Below are 20,696 nucleotides of genomic sequence, written 5' to 3' on the forward strand. Positions count from 1 at the left end.
AACCTAGCTAACCACATTTTATCCAATTATTATTTTGTTTTGTCTGAAAGTGCTTTATTTCTCTTGAATGGCTTTCATTGTAAATGAAATAAACTGAGCTGTTTGTTGTTGCTGCCTCCCCTTTTCCTCTCATCTACATTTTGGACCAGTCGATGTTGTAACTGGTCTGGTAAGACTCTTCTCTTCCTCTCCTCTCATCTGGATTTGTAAACGTGTAAAGTAGCTCCTCAAAGACACCACGAAGGCTAAAAGGGCAGGAAGGACTTAAATTATGAATTGAATCTTTTCTTTTCTTTTTCCTGACAAAAAAGGTGGCCTATCAGCAGAGACGGCCTACGTCAAATAAAATCAAATAAACGTTTATTTGTTTGCGTACACCGATTTGCAGATGTTATCGCAGATGCAGCTAAATGCTTATGTTTCCAGCCTCCAACAGTGCAGTAACATCTAGCAATACAAAACAATACACACACAATCCAGGAAGTTAAAAGAAATGAAGAAATGTTGGATCCAATGAACAACCCAACAGTGTTTTAGTGTGCGTCATTCAGAGGAACCTTTAACTTAAAATATTACAAATATTGTCTGACTACACCTGGAATCCAAATGAATTGAAAGCTTATGATAATGCAATTCCAATGTATCGGCCTATATCTGACTGTCTGTCTCAAATGGGCCCTCTTCTATATGTAATACACCATAGGGCTCTGGTCAAAGTAGTGCACTATATAGGGAATAGGGCTCTGGTCAAAGTAGTGCACTATATAGGGAATAGGGCTCTGGTCAAAGTAGTGCACTATATAGGGAATAGGGCTCTGGTCAAAAGTAGGGCACTATATAGGGAATAAGGCTCTAGTCTAAAGTAGTGCACTATATAGGGAGCCATTTGGGGGTCAAGATGACTATATTATTACATTTTTTTAATTTAACCTTTATTTAACGAGGCAAGTCAGTTAAGAACAAATTCTTATTTTCAATGATGGCCTAGGAACAGTGGGTTAACTGCCTTGTTCAGGGGCAGAACGACAGATTTGTACCTTGTCAGGGGGTTTAACCACTAGGCTACCCTGCAGCCCCACATTGTACCTACTTGTCAAGGTAAAGATGCATTATGCAGAAATCAGTCCTCCATTTCCTGGTTGCTACAATTGTAGCAGTTCACCGAATTTCAGTTTTTGACAAAACAAGCAAGTATAGTATAGAGAATCATTGTACCATCTAAACCTGCTGTGAAATATATTTTCCATAACCTAAAATATTGTGTTTGAAGCTGGTGTACAAAACCGAAAGTAGAAGACACAAAAACAAAACTTAAGAACGGGAAGCATTAGAAAAGCACATATAGAAAAATATATACAGTTTCTTAGACTTGCTTTCAACAATTTCTGCGTGAATTCAGTCGCCCAAAAAGTTTCACATATTGCAGCTTAAAATTGTTACTTTGTTAAGATTGAGTCATGTGTTGGAGGAAAATAAAGCCTCTTCTATCCATTCTCTTCTATCCCACCTCTTCTATCCCACCTCTCTCTATCCCTACCTCTCTCCCTCTACCTCTCTCGCTTTGTCTCTCTCTCGCTGTCTCTCTCTCTCGCTGTCTCTCTCTCTCGCTGTGTCTCTCTCTCGCTGTGTCTCTCTCTCGCTGTGTCTCTCTCTCGCTTTGTCTCTCTCTCGCTGTGTCTCTCTCTCGCTGTGTCTCTCTCTCGCTGTGTCTCTCTCTCGCTGTGTCTCTCTCTCGCTGTGTCTCTCTCTCGCTGTGTCTCTCTCTCGCTGTGTCTCTCTCTCGCTGTGTCTCTCTCTCGCTGTGTCTCTCTCTCTGTCGCTGTCTCTATCCTTTTCAACTTGTCTGTTTTATTCCTGGTGAATGGATTAAATAGAGTTATTAGATCTCAGTGCTGAGAATGCCAGGGCCTCTGAGCCTTCACTGCCAAGTCTCGGTCTGTTTCATATTGCCCCCTATTCCCTATATAGTGCACTACTTTTGACCAGGGCCCCAAGGCACTATAACAGGGAATAGATAGGGAATAGGTTTGCCAGACTCCTCGCTCCAGCCGAAACGATACGGCCACGGACGTTTGTTTTATTCTCCTCGAGGAGTCTGGATCTGACTGCCAGACCATTCACCGAATGCCAACACATTCGGGCCGTCTGATTAGTCCCAGAAACCAATGGGTTGTGCCAGAACACACGTGGGTGTGAAGCAGCGTTTTTAAAGTACGCAATTGGCTTTGATACTGTGATTGGTTTAGAGACGACCCAATCGCTGATGACTTTTAGTCACCACAAACAACATATCCTCGTTAACGACAGAGCAGGGGAAGGATTTAGTGTGAGACTCATCCATGTCACCTTCTCTGTTGTTTCAGCAATAGCTGACTTATTTGTATTGCCAAGCAGCACTTTCTCTCCCCCTCCCGCCTCTCTCCCCTTCTCGCCTCTCTCCCCCTCTCGCTCCCTCTCGCTCCCTCTCGCCCCTCTCGCTCCCTCTCTCCCTCCCTCCAATTCACCCTCTCTCTCTCTCTCCAATTCACCCTCTCTCTCCTCACCTCTCTCTCCTCTCTCTCGCCCCCTCTCTCTCTCTCTCTCTCTCTCTCTCTCTCTCGCCCTCCAATTCACCCTCTCTCTCCCTCTTGCTCCCTCTCGCTCCCCTCTCCTCCCTCCTCTCCCCTCTCGCTCCCCTCTCCCTCCCTCCAATTCACCCTCTCTCCCTCCCTCCAATTCACCCTCTCTCCCTCCCTCCAATTCACCCTCTCTCTCTCTCTCGCTCTCTCCAATTCACTCTCTTGCCCTCTCTCTCTTGCCCTCTCTCTCTTGCCCTCTCTCTCTCGCCTCTCTCTCTCTCGCCCTCTCTCCCTCCACTTCCCCCCTCTCCCTCCACTTCCCCTCTCTCTCCCTCCACCCCCCCCTCTCTCTACCGAGTGAAGAGTGTCTCCTTTAGGACAGCTTGTTTTTCTCCAGTTTAAAAACATTTTGGTGCATCAGCAGCACTGCCTTTTGTGTCATAATGTTTTTAATGAGAATAAGAGAGTACAGATACAAAATGTTGATGGCTGACACACAGGGAATAAAATGACTGGTCTTTGTCATTCACACACACACACACACACACACACACACACACACACACACACACACACACACACACACACACACACACACACACACACACACACACACACACACACACACACACACACACACACACACACACACACACACACACACACACACACACACACACACACACACACACACACACACACACACACACACACACACACACACACACACACGTCTGTTGAATTCTGTCTGCGACACTTGCTGGCTTTTATGTGGCTACACTTAATGTCCATGTTGTGTCCGAAGGATTTATTTGTAATATTGAAAAACGGCAGTTGGTATATGAGTCTTTTGTTGTTCCTTACTGCTTGTGTGTTTTAACTTGCTTCGACAAGAGATTGCACCCCCCCCCTCCCCTGAATTCCACATGGAAATATAACATCATATGTAATGTAGAATTTCTCTTTTGTGTGTAAAAGCACAATCATGTTGATATTCACATCCACTGAATTCAAAACAATGGTAGTAACAACAAAGTAACCTGTTTTCTTCACATGGGGGGGCGGACAAGACGAGACACTGCATCAGATGCAGTATAGCCCAGCCATCTACTCACTGCTCAGGGAGAGAAGGCATTGTGATGGGCTGCTGGAATAGATGTGGTCAGCTTCCCAGATGCATGCTGGGGCCTGGAGAATGTGGAGTGCGCTGACTGCACTGCTTGTCTCTTTTCATTACCTAGTGCTTAATGGTGGCCAACTTGACAGAGTCATGTGGTAAACAGAGGAGGTGGGGGATGTGGGGGCATAAGGTAGTGAGAGAGCCGAGCCCTTGTTAATTAGGCACCAAACCAAAATATAACTGAACTGAAACAGCAGGGACTACCTGAAGTGGTCCACGTTTTTGCTACGGTCTGCCCCAATGAATACAACCCTGGTAGAACAGCAATCCACAGCAACCAGGGGACTCTCTGCAGTGTTTACCCTCACTCTGCTGTTTCAGGTCACACATAAAAGGCTAATGTTGTAAACTGAAACATGCCAGCACTTTGCGTTTTCTCACTTAAATGGTGAGATGGGCTATTGCTTGGTTGAATGCATCTGTTCATTGTGTTTGTATAGATGGAGGGAGGCTATGAGTTTGGTTTCTGCTCTATTTCTGAATTGTGCTTTGAAATGTAATCTCGATAGGGGAGTCAACCATGCATGTCACGCAGTGCGAGTACGTCGGTGAAAGAGAGGGACTGTGTGTGGATCACAGGGGAGGGGTCTTTAGACTGGGCTGGGGACAGTTTACCAGCCCTCTGGTAGATTACAGAGGAGGGGTCTCTGGGCTGGGAACAGTGGGGAGGGGTCTTTAGACTGGGCTGGGGACAGTTTACCAGCCCTCTGGTAGATTACAGAGGAGGGGTCTCTGGGCTGGGAACAGTGGGGAGGGGTCTTTAGACTGGGCTGGGGACAGTTTACCAGCCCTCTGGTAGATTACAGAGGAGGGGTCTCTGGGCTGGGAACAGTGGGGAGGGGTCTCTAGTCTGGGAACAGTGGGGAGGGGTCTCTAGTCTCTGGGCTGGGAACAGTGGGGAGGGTCTCTAGTCTCTGGGCTGGGAACAGTGGGGAGGGGTCTCTATTCTCTGGGCTGGGAACAGTGGGGAGGGGTCTCTGGGCTGGGAACAGTGGGGAGGGGTCTCTGGGCTGGGAACAGTGGGGAGGGGTCTCTGGGCTGGGAACAGTGGGGAGGGGTCTCTGGGCTGGGAACAGTGGGGAGGGGTCTCTGGGCTGGGAACAGTGGGGAGGGGTCTCTGGGCTGGGAACAGTGGGGAGGGGTCTCTGGGCTGGGAACAGTGGGGAGGGGTCTCTGGGCTGGGAACAGTGGGGAGGGGTCTCTGGGCTGGGAACAGTGGGGAGGGGTCTCTGGGCTGGGAACAGTGGGGAGGGGTCTCTGGGCTGGGAACAGTGGGGAGGGGTCTCTGGGCTGGGAACAGTGGGGAGGAGTCTCTGGGCTGGGAACAGTGGGGAGGGGTCTCTAGTCTCTAGTCTGGGAACAGTGGGGAGGGGTCTCTAGTCTGGGAACAGTGGGGAGGGGTCTCTAGTCTGGGAACAGTGGGGAGGGGTCTCTGGGCTGGGAACAGTGGGGAGGGGTCTCTGGGCTGGGAACAGTGGGGAGGGGTCTCTAGTCTGGGAACAGTGGGGAGGGGTCTCTAGTCTGGGAACAGTGGGGAGGGGTCTCTGGGCTGGGAACAGTGGGGAGGAGTCTCTGGGCTGGGAACAGTGGGGAGGGGTCTCTAGTCTGGGAACAGTGGGGAGGGGTCTCTAGTCTGGGAACAGTGGGGAGGGGTCTCTAGTCTGGGAACAGTGGGGAGGGGTCTCTAGTCTGGGAACAGTGGGGAGGGGTCTCTAGTCTGGGAACAGTGGGGAGGGGTCTCTGGGCTGGGAACAGTGGGGAGGAGTCTCTGGGCTGGGAACAGTGGGGAGGAGTCTCTGGGCTGGGAACAGTGGGGAGGGGTCTCTAGTCTGGGAACAGTGGGGAGGAGTCTCTGGGCTGGGAACAGTGGGGAGGGGTCTCTGGGCTGGGAACAGTGGGGAGGGGTCTCTGGGCTGGGAACAGTGGGGAGGAGTCTCTGGGCTGGGAACAGTGGGGAGGGGTCTCTAGTCTGGGAACAGTGGGGAGGGGTCTCTAGTCTGGGAACAGTGGGGAGGGGTCTCTGGGCTGGGAACAGTGGGGAGGGGTCTCTAGTCTGGGAACAGTGGGGAGGGGTCTCTGGGCTGGGAACAGTGGGGAGGGGTCTCTGGGCTGGGAACAGTGGGGAGGAGTCTCTGGGCTGGGAACAGTGGGGAGGGGTCTCTAGTCTCTAGTCTGGGAACAGTGGGGAGGGGTCTCTAATCTCTAGTCTGGGAGCAGTGGGGAGGGGTCTCTAGTCTCTAGTCTGGGAACAGTGGGGAGGGGTCTTTAGTCTGGGAACAGTGGGGAGGGGTCTCTAGTCTCTAGTCTGGGAACAGTGGGGAGGGGTCTCTAGTCTCTAGTCTGGGAACAGTGGGGAGGGGTCTCTAATCTCTAGTCTGGGAGCAGTGGGGAGGGGTCTCTAGTCTCTAGTCTGGGAACAGTGGGGAGGGGTCTTTAGTCTGGGAACAGTGGGGAGGGGTCTCTAGTCTGGGAACAGTGGGGAGGGGTCTCTAGTCTGGGAACAGTGGGGAGGGGTCTCTGGGCTGGGAACAGTGGGGAGGGGTCTCTAGTCTGGGAACAGTGGGGAGGGGTCTCTAGTCTCTAGTCTGGGAACAGTGGGGAGGGGTCTCTAGTCTGGGAACAGTGGGGAGGGGTCTCTGGGCTGGGAACAGTGGGGAGGGTCTCTAGTCTCTAGTCTGGGAACAGTGGGGAGGGGTCTCTAGTCTGGGAACAGTGGAGAGGGGTCTCTGGGCTGGGAACAGTGGGGAGGAGTCTCTAGTCTCTAGTCTGGGAACAGTGGGGAGGGGTCTCTAGTCTCTAGTCTGGGAACAGTGGGGAGGGGTCTCTAGTCTGGGAACAGTGGGGAGGGGTCTCTGGGCTGGGAACAGTGGGGAGGGGTCTCTAGTCTCTAGTCTGGGAACAGTGGGGAGGGGTCTCTAGTCTGGGAACAGTGGAGAGGGGTCTCTGGGCTGGGAACAGTGGGGAGGGGTCTCTAGTCTCTAGTCTGGGAACAGTGGGGAGGGGTCTCTAGTCTGGGAACAGTGGGGAGGGGTCTCTAGTCTGGGAACAGTGGGGAGGGGTCTCTAGTCTGGGAACAGTGGGGAGGGGTCTCTAGTCTCTAGTCTGGGAACAGTGGGGAGGGGTCTCTGGGCTGGGAACAGTGGGGAGGGGTCTCTGGGCTGGGAACAGTGGGGAGGGGTCTCTAGTCTCTAGTCTGGGAACAGTGGGGAGGGGTCTCTAGTCTCTAGTCTGGGAACAGTGGGGAGGGGTCTCTAGTCTGGGAACAGTGGGGAGGGGTCTCTAGTCTGGGAACAGTGGGGAGGGGTCTCTAGTCTGGGAACAGTGGGGAGGGGTCTCTAGTCTCTAGTCTGGGAACAGTGGGGAGGGGTCTCTAGTCTCTAGTCTGGGAACAGTGGGGAGGGGTCTCTAGTCTGGGAACAGTGGGGAGGGGTCTCTAGTCTCTAGTCTGGGAACAGTGGGGAGGGGTCTCTAGTCTGGGAACAGTGGGGAGGGGTCTCTAGTCTGGGAACAGTGGGGAGGGGTCTCTAGTCTCTAGTCTGGGAACAGTGGGGAGGGGTCTCTGGGCTGGGAACAGTGGGGAGGGGTCTCTGGGCTGGGAACAGTGGAGAGGGGTCTCTGGGCTGGGAACAGTGGGGAGGGGTCTCTAGTCTGGGAACAGTGGGGAGGGGTCTCTAGTCTCTAGTCTGGGAACAGTGGGGAGGGGTCTCTGGGCTGGGAACAGTGGGGAGGGGTCTCTGGGCTGGGAACAGTGGAGAGGGGTCTCTGGGCTGGGAACAGTGGGGAGGGGTCTCTAGTCTGGGAACAGTGGGGAGGGGTCTCTGGGCTGGGAACAGTGGAGAGGGGTCTCTGGGCTGGGAACAGTGGGGAGGGGTCTCTAGTCTCTAGTCTGGGAACAGTGGGGAGGGGTCTCTAGTCTGGGAACAGTGGGGAGGGGTCTCTAGTCTGGGAACAGTGGGGAGGGGTCTCTAGTCTCTAGTCTGGGAACAGTGGGGAGGGGTCTCTAGTCTCTAGTCTGGGAACAGTGGGGAGGGGTCTCTAGTCTCTAGTCTGGGAACAGTGGGGAGGGGTCTCTAGTCTGGGAACAGTGGGGAGGGGTCTCTAGTCTGGGAACAGTGGGGAGGGGTCTCTAGTCTGGGAACAGTGGGGAGGGGTCTCTGGGCTGGGAACAGTGGGGAGGGGTCTCTAGTCTCTAGTCTGGGAACAGTGGGGAGGGGTCTCTGGGCTGGGAACAGTGGGAGGGGTCTCTAGGCTGGGAACAGTGGGGAGGGGTCTCTAGTCTCTAGTCTGGGAACAGTGGGGAGGGGTCTCTAGTCTGGGAACAGTGGGGAGGGGTCTCTAGTCTCTAGTCTGGGAACAGTGGGGAGGGGTCTCTGGGCTGGGAACAGTGGGGAGGGGTCTCTAGTCTCTAGTCTGGGAACAGTGGGGAGGGGTCTCTGGGCTGGGAACAGTGGGGAGGGGTCTCTAAGTCTCTAGTCTGGGAACAGTGGGGAGGAGTCTCTGGGCTGGGAACAGTGGGGAGGGGTCTCTAGTCTGGGAGCAGTGGGGAGGAGTCTCTAGTCTCTAGTCTGGGAACAGTGGGGAGGAGTCTCTAGTCTCTAGTCTGGGAACAGTGGGGAGGGGTCTCTAGTCTCTAGTCTGGGAACAGTGGGGAGGGGTCTCTAGTCTGGGAACAGTGGAGAGGGGACACGCTCTCCTTTTGAAAGGAGACACGCAACATGTTTTGTAGCAAAATAAATGACCTCCACACACAACTCCGTAGCTATTGATCTGCAGCGTTGCCTCTCTGCTGTGTCCATTTTGGACAATGGGGTGGGTTATTGCTTTTGTTATTTTTATTTTTAAGAAAATGAAATGAAATCACCTATTTTAAGGCATGTCTAATTTGACTCAGTGTCAGGTGCAGCTTTGTTTTTGTATTTGGCTGGGGTGGAGTTGAGGGGGGGGGTCACATTTTAATTATAGGATTTAGGGTATGGACACACCTGTACCGTTTCCTGGCCGAGAGTACTTAGCACCTCTGAGAAGAGTGCTGGCATAACATGTAAACATACATATAGAAACAGGAGAAGATGTTGGTCTCAGATGTACCCCAGGGTTGGTCTCAGATGTACGCCAGGGTTGGTCTCAGATGTACCCCAGGGTTGGCCTCAGATGTACCCCACGGTTGGACTCAGATGTACCCCAGGGTTGGCCTCAGATGTACCCCAGGGTTGGCCTCAGATGTACCCCAGGGTTGGCCTCAGATCTACCCCAGGGTTGGTCTCAGATGTACCCCAGGGTTGGTCTCAGATGTACCCCAGGGTTGGCATCAGATGTACCCCAGGGTTGGCCTCAGATGTACCCCAGGGTTGGCCTCAGATGTACCCCAGGGTTGGCCTCAGATGTACCCCAGGGTTGGTCTCAGATGTACCCCAGGGTTGGCCTCAGATGTACCCCAGGGTTGGTCTCAGATGTACCCCAGGGTTGGTCTCAGATGTACCCCAGGGTTGGCCTCAGATGTACCCCAGGGTTGGCCTCAGATGTACCCCAGGGTTGGCCTCAGATGTACCCCAGGGTTGGTCTCAGATGTACCCCAGCAAAGGGTGCAATGGGTTTTCTCCTTCAGATTGTGATGACAAAACAGTATTTGTTGTTATTTTTTTTAAACAACATTTAAGCAAAACATTGAATCCCTTGGAAGACAGGCAGAGGAACACTTATATTTGATAAATTATTGTATTAAATCAAACCAAATGGCCTTGACTGCCGAACATTACTGTTGGACTTGTCGATGGCAACTCAGCATTTTAGAAACATTTCTGTCTTCTTGCCACTCGGAACGGGCTGGAGAGTCTAATTAATTTATTATCTACAAATGCAAATGAGGGAGAATAGGCATTAAGCCAGAGAGCCGCACACACAGGATCCTAACATTACCTAACGTGAATTTCACATCACCTCTCTCTGTCATCTCCATGTTGTTTTTGTTTTTTTAACGCTGATCATTAATCAAACACCAATATTGTAATCTCCTACTTCATGTCCCCACCACGTTCATTATAATACATCTTAACAGTAAACACGTAGGCTGTTAGTGGATGGCAGATGCATTTCAAATCTGTATATAGGGGTTAACAATAGTTTCTTTTGTATTCAGTGTGTTCGTATTGATTAAGCAGGGCCGTAATGTGAAGGCGGGGGATTGATTGGGGTGCTGCTGTGTGTAGCAGCGAGAGGCTCGTCAGTATCATTGCCGTGTTAGTGAACGTTTGATCTTGCCCGGTAGTGATACATCACATACTGGTGGTTGTGCAGTACGTTTTGTTTGCCGTTGTTTTTTTTATTGGTTCTTCTATAACACCATAATCCCCAACGGGTTACTATCAGAAATCATCAACCTAAACGTACCCGGGATCGTTCCTCGTCTCTCCTTTGTCCCCGACTCGACCGTCGATCATTAGAATCCAGCTCATGTTTTAGTTTTGCTCGGTGTTTTAGTGTTGAGGGGGGGGGGCTCTTAAACTAGTGTCTGGTTAAATAAAGACTAGCTCAGCCATGTGGATGCGTCTGTTGAACAGCTGAAGGGTGCTCCAGCCTACGGAGAAACGGAACGTGTAATGTGTGCATATGAAAGGGGAGCGAGGAGGAGGAGGGAGAGTGTGTGTGGAAAAAGGAAGCAGAGTCTGTGAACGAACGGAGAACTCACTGATTCCCTGGAACCGGAGCACTCGATACAAACAATATACTTTTTTTTTTCATACGCAAGATATCAAGAAGCTACACCACCGCGAAAAAAACCCAGGGAAAACGGAGGCAACCGTGTGTTTTCGGGAACGGATGCCTCGGACATTATTACGTGATTACACGAGCAAAAGTGAGCCCAGGCAGGGCCGTCTTTTGTTGAGGCAAGTGGTCGTTCGCCTGTGTAGCAGGCAGGCAGCTGAAGGGTAAAGTGACTGCCTGATTATTGTTTCAAGCCTCTGGTTTCTTGGATCTGGCCCAGGACACGGGGTTTTATTCGACGGGGTCATCCTTGGTGAGGATTGAAGTAGTTTGTGGCGGTTACTTTGGAACTGAACAGTCGTCAGACTGGCGGGTGAGTAGTTGAATACAACACAAGAAAAAAGAAACGTGGAGGGGGTTGGAGGAGGAGGAGGAGGTGGTGGTGGGGGGTAAAATACATTGAATGTTGGCGAACGTCGGGACGAGTTTAGGAGATTTAAAAAACAACAACACCAGTTATATTTATTTGGTCGTTGTTTTACTGCAGGTGTTGGTTGCCATTTACGATAACACACCGTTGGAGTAGCTGGAAAGGAAGCGTGTGACCTCGAGTCAAATGTTTCTGTGTGTTGTAACTTCCCACTGAACACCCTGGAGACAAGAGACATGCTCAGGAACCCCCAGGACTGTTCTTTTAGAAGGCTTTTAAGCTTTCACATTATTGGTAAAACAAATGGCTACGACTATTATTTATAGGTTTACTTCGTCCAACTGATATGTAGAGAAGTTTTAAAGTTTTTCCACCAACTTCTAATCACGTTAGTATTGACGTTTTCACAATGATCCCGTTTTTGTGTACAAACACACACACCGTGTGTCTGTGATGTGTGAAGAACAAGTGAAACTATTAGTGTAATAAGCGAAGGGCCTACGGTTCTTTGAGGAGGAGGTGGAATCTCCTAACAGGCCAAACTGTTGATGTGAAGTTTTACCCAGCTTCCAATGAACCGTAAAGGGAGTGGTTTAATTGTATCGGCTACTTTATCAGTTACACACTAAGATGGGTAGTGATTTATTTCCCTGTACGGGGAGATTTAGTTTGCAGCTTTGTGTACATTAAAACATATCATCAAGCATACAAAGACCAGACATTTAGGTGTGATTCAGGGGCTTTCCTCGTCCAATAAGAGTCTAGCTTTACTCTGTATAGTCCAAGGATGTGACACTTTACAGGTCAATTGGCTCTGGGAGGCAAAACAGCCAAATACTCCCACTAAACGTGAATCGATTCTCAATTGCGATACTGTTCTTGAAACAACATAAATCCCTCTACTTTTGATATCATGCCAAAAAAAGAATTTCACAAATACAAAATACCACTTACTGTACACTGTTATAACTGCTTTTAACTCATTTGTAGCCAACAGTGTGTTTCAGTACCAACAGGTTTGTATTTCTGGGTCTCTTTTTCTGTTTACACACAGGTGTACAGAGACAGATGGCTAACACAGGTAATCCACACTGTCTTCAGTTTACACACAGGTGTACAGAGACACAGATGGCTAACACAGGTAATCCACACTGTCTTCAGTTTACACACAGGTGTACAGAGACACAGATGGCTAACACAGGTAATCCACACTGTCTTCAGTTTACACACAGGTGTTCAGAGACAGATGGCTAACACAGGTAATCCACACTGTCTTCAGTTTACACACAGGTGTACAGAGACACAGATGGCTAACACAGGTAGTCTACACTGTCTTCAGTTTACACACAGGTGTACAGAGACAGATGGCTAACACAGGTAGTCCACACTGTCCTCTGTTTACACACAGGTGTTCAGAGACAGTTGGCTAACACAGGTAGTCTACACTGTCTTCAGTTTACACACAGGTGTTCAGAGACAGATGGCTAACACAGGTAGTCCACACTGTCCTCTGTTTACACACAGGTGTTCAGAGACAGATGGCTAACACAGGTAGTCTACACTGTCTTCAGTTTACACACAGGTGTTCAGAGACACAGATGGCTAACACAGGTAGTCTACACTGTCTTCTGTTTACACACAGGTGTTCAGAGACAGTTGGCTAACACAGGTAGTCTACACTGTCTTCAGTTTACACACAGGTGTTCAGAGACAGATGGCTAACACAGGTAGTCTACACTGTCTTCAGTTTACACACAGGGGTACAGACACACAGATGGCTAACACAGGTAGTCTACACTGTCTTCTGTTTACACACAGGTGTTCAGAGACAGATGGCTACCACAGGTAATCCACACTGTCTTCAGTTTACACACAGGTGTTCAGAGACAGATGGCTAACACAGGTAGTCTACACTGTCTTCAGTTTACACAGGTGTACAGACACACAGATTGCTAACACAGGTAGTCGACACTGTCTTCTGTTTACACACAGGTGTTCAGAGACAGATGGCTAACACAGGTAGTCCACACTGTCTTCAGTTTACACACAGGTGTACAGAGACAGATGGCTAACACAGGTAGTCCACACTGTCTTCAGTTTACACACAGGTGTACAGAGACACAGATGGCTAATTAGCTGTCGTCAGTCTGTTTTCCGTAAACAAGCGCTGTAACATGGAAATACTGCCGTGTGGGAAGCCAAACCCCTATAACTGTGTTTTTAATTAACCTTTTGTTTCATTGAAAGATAAGATCCTTATTCTTCCCGAAACCGAATCGCAAGTCGGCGTCTCATCAAAACCCCCCTGTACAGAAGACGCCTTCGTCCAATTATTCTTGTGTAATGGAATGGAGAGTCATGATCACGGGTTAAGGCGATTCATAATGGTTTAACTGGTGAAGATGAACCGGTACATTAGACTCCCTCACAGCAGCCCCCCCCTCCAGACTGTGACCTGTGTGGCCCCCCAGCACATGCAGCTCTGTCTCCCTCCAGACTGTGACCTGTGTGGCCCCCCAGCACATGCAGCTCTGTCTCCCTCCAGACTGTGACCTGTGTGGTCCCCCAGCACATGCAGCTCTGTCTCCCTCCAGACTGTGACATGTGTGGCCCCCCAGCACATGCAGCTCTGTCTCCCTCCAGACTGTGACCTGTGTGGCCCCCCAGCACATGCAGCTCTGTCTCCCTCCAGACTGTGACCTGTGTGGTCCCCCCAGCACATGCACCTCCAGACTGTGACCTGTGTGGTCCCCCCAGCACATGCAGCTCTGTCTCCCTCCAGACTGTGTGGTCCCCCCAGCACATGCAGCTCTGTCTCCCTCCAGACTGTGACCTGTGTGGCCCCCCAGCACATGCAGCTCTGTCTCCCTCCAGACTGTGACCTGTGTGGTCCCCCCAGCACATGCAGCTCTGTCTCCCTCCAGACTGTGACCTGTGTGGCCCCCCAGCACATGCAGCTCTGTCTCCCTCCAGACTGTGACCTGTGTGGTCCCCCCAGCACATGCAGCTCTGTCTCCCTCCAGACTGTGACCTGTGTGGTCCCCCCCAGCACATGCAGCTCTGTCTCCCTCCAGACTGTGACCTGTGTGGTCCCCCCCAGCACATGCAGCTCTGTCTCCCTCCAGACTGTGACCTGTGTGGTCCCCCCAGCACATGCAGCTCTGTCTCCCTCCAGACTGTGACCTGTGTGGTCCCCCCAGCACATGCAGCTCTGTCTCCCTCCAGACTGTGACCTGTGTGGTCCCCCAGCACATGCAGCTCTGTCTCCCTCCAGACTGTGACCTGTGTGGTCCCCCAGCACATGCAGCTCTGTCTCCCTCCAGACTGTGACATGTGTGGCCCCCCCAGCACATGCAGCTCTGTCTCCCTCCAGACTGTGACCTGTGTGGTCCCCCCAAGCACATGCAGCTCTGTCTCCCTCCAGACTGTGACCTGTGTGGTCCCCCAGCACATGCAGCTCTGTCTCCCTCCAGACTGTGACATGTGTGGCCCCCAGCACATGCAGCTCTGTCTCCCTCCAGACTGTGACCTGTGTGGTCCCCCCAGCACATGCAGCTCTGTCTCCCTCCAGACTGTGACCTGTGTGGCCCCCAGCACATGCAGCTCTGTCTCCCTCCAGACTGTGACCTGTGTGGTCCCCCCAGCACATGCAGCTCTGTCTCCCTCCAGACTGTGACCTGTGGTCCCCCCAGCACATGCAGCTCTGTCTCCCTCCAGACTGTGACCTGTGTGGTCCCCCCAGCACATGCAGCTCTGTCTCCCTCCAGACTGTGACCTGTGTGGTCCCCCCAGCACATGCAGCTCTGTCTCCCTCCAGACTGTGACCTGTGTGGTCCCCCCCAGCACATGCAGCTCTGTCTCCCTCCAGACTGTGACCTGTGTGGCCCCCCAGCACATGCAGCTCTGTCTCCCTCCAGACTGTGACCTGTGTGGTCCCCCCAGCACGTGCAGCTTTGTCTCCCTCCAGACTGTGTGGCCCCCAGCACATGTAGCTCTCTCCTTGCTGTAGGGCAGAGAAAGAGAAGTGGGGGTGGGGCCTAGTCTGGGATTTGAACCAGAGTATTAGGTCAGGCCCTAAACAACAGTACTTGTATTGTTATCTGGGGTGTAGTAATCATTCGTCCAAACCTAAGCAAACTGAAAACGTTTTGCTACCAAAAACACTTTTTTTTTATTGGACAGATTCACGAAGGTCCCCTCCCTGTTTTGCTTCCTAGTGAACACACCACTGATGTTGGTCACAGAATGTAGGGGAAATGATTGAACATAAGCCTAGGTCAACGGATTTGAACCAGACAACGGCAGTATTTCTCTCATCCTGTAGTAGACGACAGTCATCTTATCTGATGGTTATGTACAGGCCAGGCCTACTCGGGAAGAGGAAGTGATTGTTTACTTAAAGCACTGAAATTGGTCATACTGTACGCATACATGTGACTAGAGTGAAGTCAGTAGGTTGAACCTCCAGGCTATTTGGATATACTAAATGACTAGGCCTCATAGTATAAAGATTGCTTTTAAATTTGGTTATTAATCAAATTAAGAAACGTAAGTAGCTATGTCCGCCATTTTGTCTAGAAATCACTGTCTCATAAGTAATTTGTTTAAATGTTGTTGTTTTTTCTTAGTTTTTTGTTGTTGTTGAACGTGTGTCCATATGAACTCTGTAATGTTAATGAGGTCGTCTAGGAGATGGTCTTGGCAGTGTGTCCATATGAACTCTGTAATGTTAATGAGGTAGTCTAGGAGATGGTCTTGGCAGTGTGTCCATATGAACTCTGTAATGTTAATGAGGTCGTCTAGGAGATGGTCTTGGCAGTGTGTCCATATGAACTCTGCAATGTTAATGAGGTAGTCTAGGAGATGGTCTTGGCAGTGTGTCCATATGAACTCTGTAATGTTAATGAGGTAGTCTAGGAGATGGTCTTGGCAGTGTGTCCATATGAACTCTGTAATGTTAATGATTTCATAGTTAATCTAGTAGTAGATGGTCTTGGCAGTGAGTCCATATGAACTCTGTAATGTTAATGATTTCATAGTTAATCTAGTAGTAGATGGTCTTGGCAGTGAGTCCATATGAACTCTGTAATGTTAATGATTTCATAGTTAATCTAGTAGGAGATGGTCTTGGCAGTGAGTCCATATGAACTCTGTAATGTTAGTGATTTCATAGTTAATCTAGTAGGAGATGGTCTTGGCAGTGAGTCCATATGAACTCTGTAATGTTAATGATTTCATAGTTAATGTAGTAGATGGTCTTGGCAGTGAGTCCATATGAACTTTGTAATGTTAGTGATTTCATAGTTAATCTAGTAGTAGATGGTCTTGGCAGTGAGTCCATATGAACTCTGTAATGTTAATGATTTCATAGTTAATCTAGTAGTAGATGGTAGTAGATGGTAATGTTCTTGATTTCATAGTTAATCTAGTAGTAGATGGTCTTGGCAGTGAGTCCATATGAACTCTGTAATGTTAATGATTTCATAGTTAATCTAGTAGTAGATGGTCTTGGCAGTGAGTCCATATGAACTCTGTAATGTTAGTGATTTCATAGTTAATCTAGTAGTAGATGGTCTTGGCAGTGAGTCCATATGAACTCTGTAATGTTAACGATTTCATAGTTAATCTAGTAGTAGATGGTCTTGGCAGTGTGTCCAGGCACACAGTGTTTCCTGTGGTACGGCAAGTCACATTGTCGGTCTGTGTCCCCTTGTTAGCCTGCTAACTGAGCAGTGACCTCTAGCAGCCTCAGTCCAGCTGAATGATTCTTATGTGATTCACCCCCTGGAGAGGGAGGAGGAGAGCCCTAATGGCACCCTATTCCCTCTATAGTGCACTACTTTTGACCAGGGCCTATTTGCCTCTGGTCAAAAGTAGTGCACTATATAGGGCCCCTCAAACTCAACTCTTGACCTCCAAAGCAAGTTCCACTGTGTGTTTTTTTTTTCTCTCTCTCTCTGCATTGTTCCCACACCCGAATCAGGAACTGATTTAGGACCTGTGACACCAGGTGGGTGCAATTAATGATCAGGTAGAACAGAAAAGCAGCAGGCTCCAGACCTGATGGAGGGAACAGAGGGCCATTTTGGAAACACCCACTCCTTGGCTAACTAATGCCTTGCACAAGGGATATAGTCTACCAAGTACACTTCCTGTATTGTATTTGGGACACATGAAAAAAGTGTTTTATTTGTAGGTTTTTGGTGGCAGCTGTGGTGGGATCTACCAAGTGTAACATGTGTCTGTTGATCTTTAACTATCTTGAGTTCAAAGGGACATAGATGACTGACAGAAGTTACCCACAGTCCTTAGTTCCTTCCCCCCTCCTCCTTTACTGCAGCACTACACTACCGTTGTGTACAAGCTCCTCCATTAAGACCATTTCCTCTCTAATTCAATTGAGTGTAGTGAAGCTAACCGGATGAGGTCTGACCTCTGGGGACAACATGGAGGGTTCAAAGAAGGGCGATTCTGGCCTAAATAATCCAAACTTATAGGCGATTTACAAGATCTAATAAAAAATATATATATTTTTTTTGTTTTCTCTAAATAAGCTTTGTACCATTTTTAAAGGTCATGTACACTGTCTTTCAAACAGTCGGGGAAAATCGAATGATTTCAGGGCTTGTAAAATTATACCTAGGCTAAATATAAGCCTTCCACAACCATAAGACCCACTAATTATGTCATTATTTTATCAAAATAGTTTTGCTAATGTATTTAAAATAAAAAAAACAGATACCTTATTGACAAGTATTCGTACCCTTTGCTATGAGACTCGAAATTGAGCTCTGAGGCATCCTGTTTCCATTGATCATCAGAATACATTCCAGAGGGGGGTTCCTCTGGGGAGATGGGAGAACCTTCCAGAAGGACAACCATCTCTGCAGCACTCCACCAATCAGGCCTTTATGGTAGAGTGGCCAGACGGAAGACACTTCTCAGTAAAAGGCACATGACAGCCCACTTAGAGTTTGCCAAAAGGCACCTAAAGGATTCTGACCATGAGAAACAAGATTCTCTGGTCTGATGAAACCAAGATTGTACTATTTGGCCTGAATGCCGAGCGACATGTTTGGAGGAAACCTGGCACCAACCCTACGGTGATGCATGGTGGTGGCAGCATCAAGCTGTGGGGATGTTTTTCAGCGGCAGGAACTGGGAGACTAGTCAGGATCGAGGGAAAGATGAATGGTGCAATGTACAGAGAGATCCTTGATGAAAACCTGCTCCAGAGCGCTCAGGACCTCAGACTGGAGCGAAGGTTCACCTTCCAACAGGACAACGGCCCTAAGCACACAGCCAAGACAACACAGGAGTGGCTTCGGGACAAGTCTCTGAATGTATTTGAGTGGCCAATCCAGAGCCCGGACTTGAACCCAATCGAACGTCTCTGGAGAGACCTGAAAATAGCTGTGCCGCGACGCTCCCCATCCAACCTGACAGAGCTTGAGAGGATCTGCAGAAAAGAATGGGAGAAACTTCCCAAATACAGGTGTGCCAAGCTTGTAGCCAAGAAGACTCGAGGCTGTAATCTTTGCCAAATGTGCTTCAGCAAAGTACTGAGTAAAGAGTCGGAATACTTATGTAAATGTGATATTTTTACTTTTAATAAATGTGCAAAAAAATTAAACCTTGTTTTTGCTTTGTAATTACGAGGTATTGCGATGTCAGTATGGGGGTATTGATGTCAGTATGGGGTATTGTGATGTCAGTATGGGGGTATTGTGATGTCAGTATGGGGGTATTGTGATGTCAGTATGGGGGTATTGTGATGTCAGTATGGGGGTATTGCGATGTCAGTATGGGGGTATTGTGATGTCAGTATGCGATGTCAGTATGGGGGTATTGCGATGTCAGTATGGGGGTATTGCGATGTCAGTATGGGGGTATTGCGATGTCAGTATGGGGGTATTGCGATGTCAGTATGGGGGTATTGCGATGTCAGTATGGGGGTATTGCGATGTCAGTATGGGGGTATTGCGATGTCAGTATGGGGGTATTGCGATGTCAGTATGGGGTTATTGTGTGTAGTTTGATGATGGAAAAACTATTTAATCTATTTTAGAATAAGGCTGTAATGTAACAATCTGGAAAAAGTCAAATACATTCTGAACCCACTGTAGGAATCTTTATATTTCAAGTTTAGCCAAGGTGGATCTATTTGCTAGCATACATGGTTGAACAGTTTAATTACGAACACTTCTGTCTGTCTCCCACGGTTTGAACAGCATGTTAGCCTATAGCTTGTTTTTCAGAATGATAGCAAGTTGCCAATGCCTTTTATATAGTTGTGTTTTTGGCTGATTGCACATTTATAAAACAGACTTAGACAGATGGTATAACAGTCTTTGGCTAAAATGCTGCTATTGGTACGTGGTCCTGCAATGCCACACACATTTTCCAGAATCAATGTTAATTGATACTCCCTTTTTAGTTGTGTCTGCTCTGCAGGCAGTTCCATTTTTCTAACAATACACTTTTAAACTTCTTTATTATAGTCAAAATAATGTCTCAATGTGTTTGGTGTTCATATGAACGGTTCTTGTTGAACCAGACCTCAAATGCAAATAGCTAGTTGAAACCTCTTGTCAGAGCAATAAGTGATCTCTGTTGTGTGAGTGGCAGGGGGATGGGCCTGTGTGTGTGTGTGTGTGTGTGTGTGCAGAGAGGAAGAGACGAAGTGAGAGGTTTCACTCTCGACAAAATAAGCCCAATGTGTCATCTGCTTTTCCCGCCTTTGGGACAACGGGCTATATACAGATCTCTGGTGTAAATGGGAAGGTGCACACAGCCCAGAAGGAGCAAAGGAGACGAGACCGAGACGACATGAGAACCAGCGGACATAAACGCTCATAAAAAAATAAACGTGATTCTTCATATATAGGCATTTTGTATATCGAGCAAAGACATAAATTCAAATTACTTCTATATATTGCCCGGCCCTAGTTCAAAATGTCTTCTCAGAAACCCATGTGGTTTTAACACACATTTTCGAGGTGTCATAGTCAGCTCTATGCTATCCTATGTGTGTGTTAAACAGTGTGGTAATTGTTTTATGTTCGTTGGATGAAAACTTTTTATTATATATATTTTTTTCTTTGTTTAAACTATGCTGACTTGTCTATTCTCATAGCAACACCTACAGCTTAGTAAGCACATTCTCAGTAACAACACCTCTTACCATAAACAGAGTTTATAGACCTAGTTGTCTAGACATTCACGCACATTCAGACACACAGAGAGAGCAGAGGTTCTCCATAAAGTGGGTAGCTGTAACGGCTTGGTTCACTAACCGCTGGGAGGCAGCTAGATGAACATTGACGGGGCGTTAGAGTAACGTTACTTAACCCATGAGAGTCTAAGCTATATGTAATTGTTTGAAGAAGGTCATAGGGCGGCAGGGCGGCAGGGTAGCCTAGTTGTTAGAGCGTTGGTCTAGTAACCGAGAGGTTGCAAGTTCGAATCACCGAGCTGACAAGGTACAAATCTGTCGTTCTGCTCCTGAACAGGCAGTTAACCCACTGTTCCTAGGCCGTCATTGAAAATAAGAATTTGTTCTTAACTGACTTGCCTGGTTAAATAAAGGTAAAAAAAAAAAAAAGGATCATTTTGCTATTTGATTTAGAATTTAAACACCCCTTGAAGTATCAACCATTTTGGTTTAAAATTATTATTTTTTTTTTTCATGTTACAAAAAAAGTGTGGGCCGTACTGCTATGAGCCCATACAAACGCTTTGAATAACAGATTCACGACATGGAACAGTCCGTATATATACTTTTCGTACGTATTTTCAGCTGGTACCGTAGGGACCTTCAGACGAG

At 48.6% G+C, this 20,696-nt stretch overlaps 1 protein-coding gene across 2 annotated transcripts in view; it reads left to right on the forward strand.

Moving 5' to 3' along the window:
- The window catches only part of LOC135503896 (arginine-glutamic acid dipeptide repeats protein-like), a 263,662-nt gene that overhangs the window by 89,742 nt on the left and 153,224 nt on the right, over window positions 1-20,696 (forward strand). Inside the window, exon 1 of one of the 2 annotated variants that reach the window (XM_064922079.1) lies at window positions 10,168-10,813. The exons of the other annotated variant lie outside the window; for it this stretch is intronic. The gene's annotated coding sequence lies outside the window, so the exon portion shown is untranslated. Of the gene's footprint in view, window positions 1-10,167; window positions 10,814-20,696 lie in introns of those variants that run through there. 2 annotated transcript variants of the gene reach the window in all.

Source organism: Oncorhynchus masou, chromosome 18 (assembly GCF_036934945.1).
Source record: "Oncorhynchus masou masou isolate Uvic2021 chromosome 18, UVic_Omas_1.1, whole genome shotgun sequence".
NCBI classification, from domain to species: Eukaryota; Metazoa; Chordata; class Actinopteri; order Salmoniformes; family Salmonidae; genus Oncorhynchus; species Oncorhynchus masou.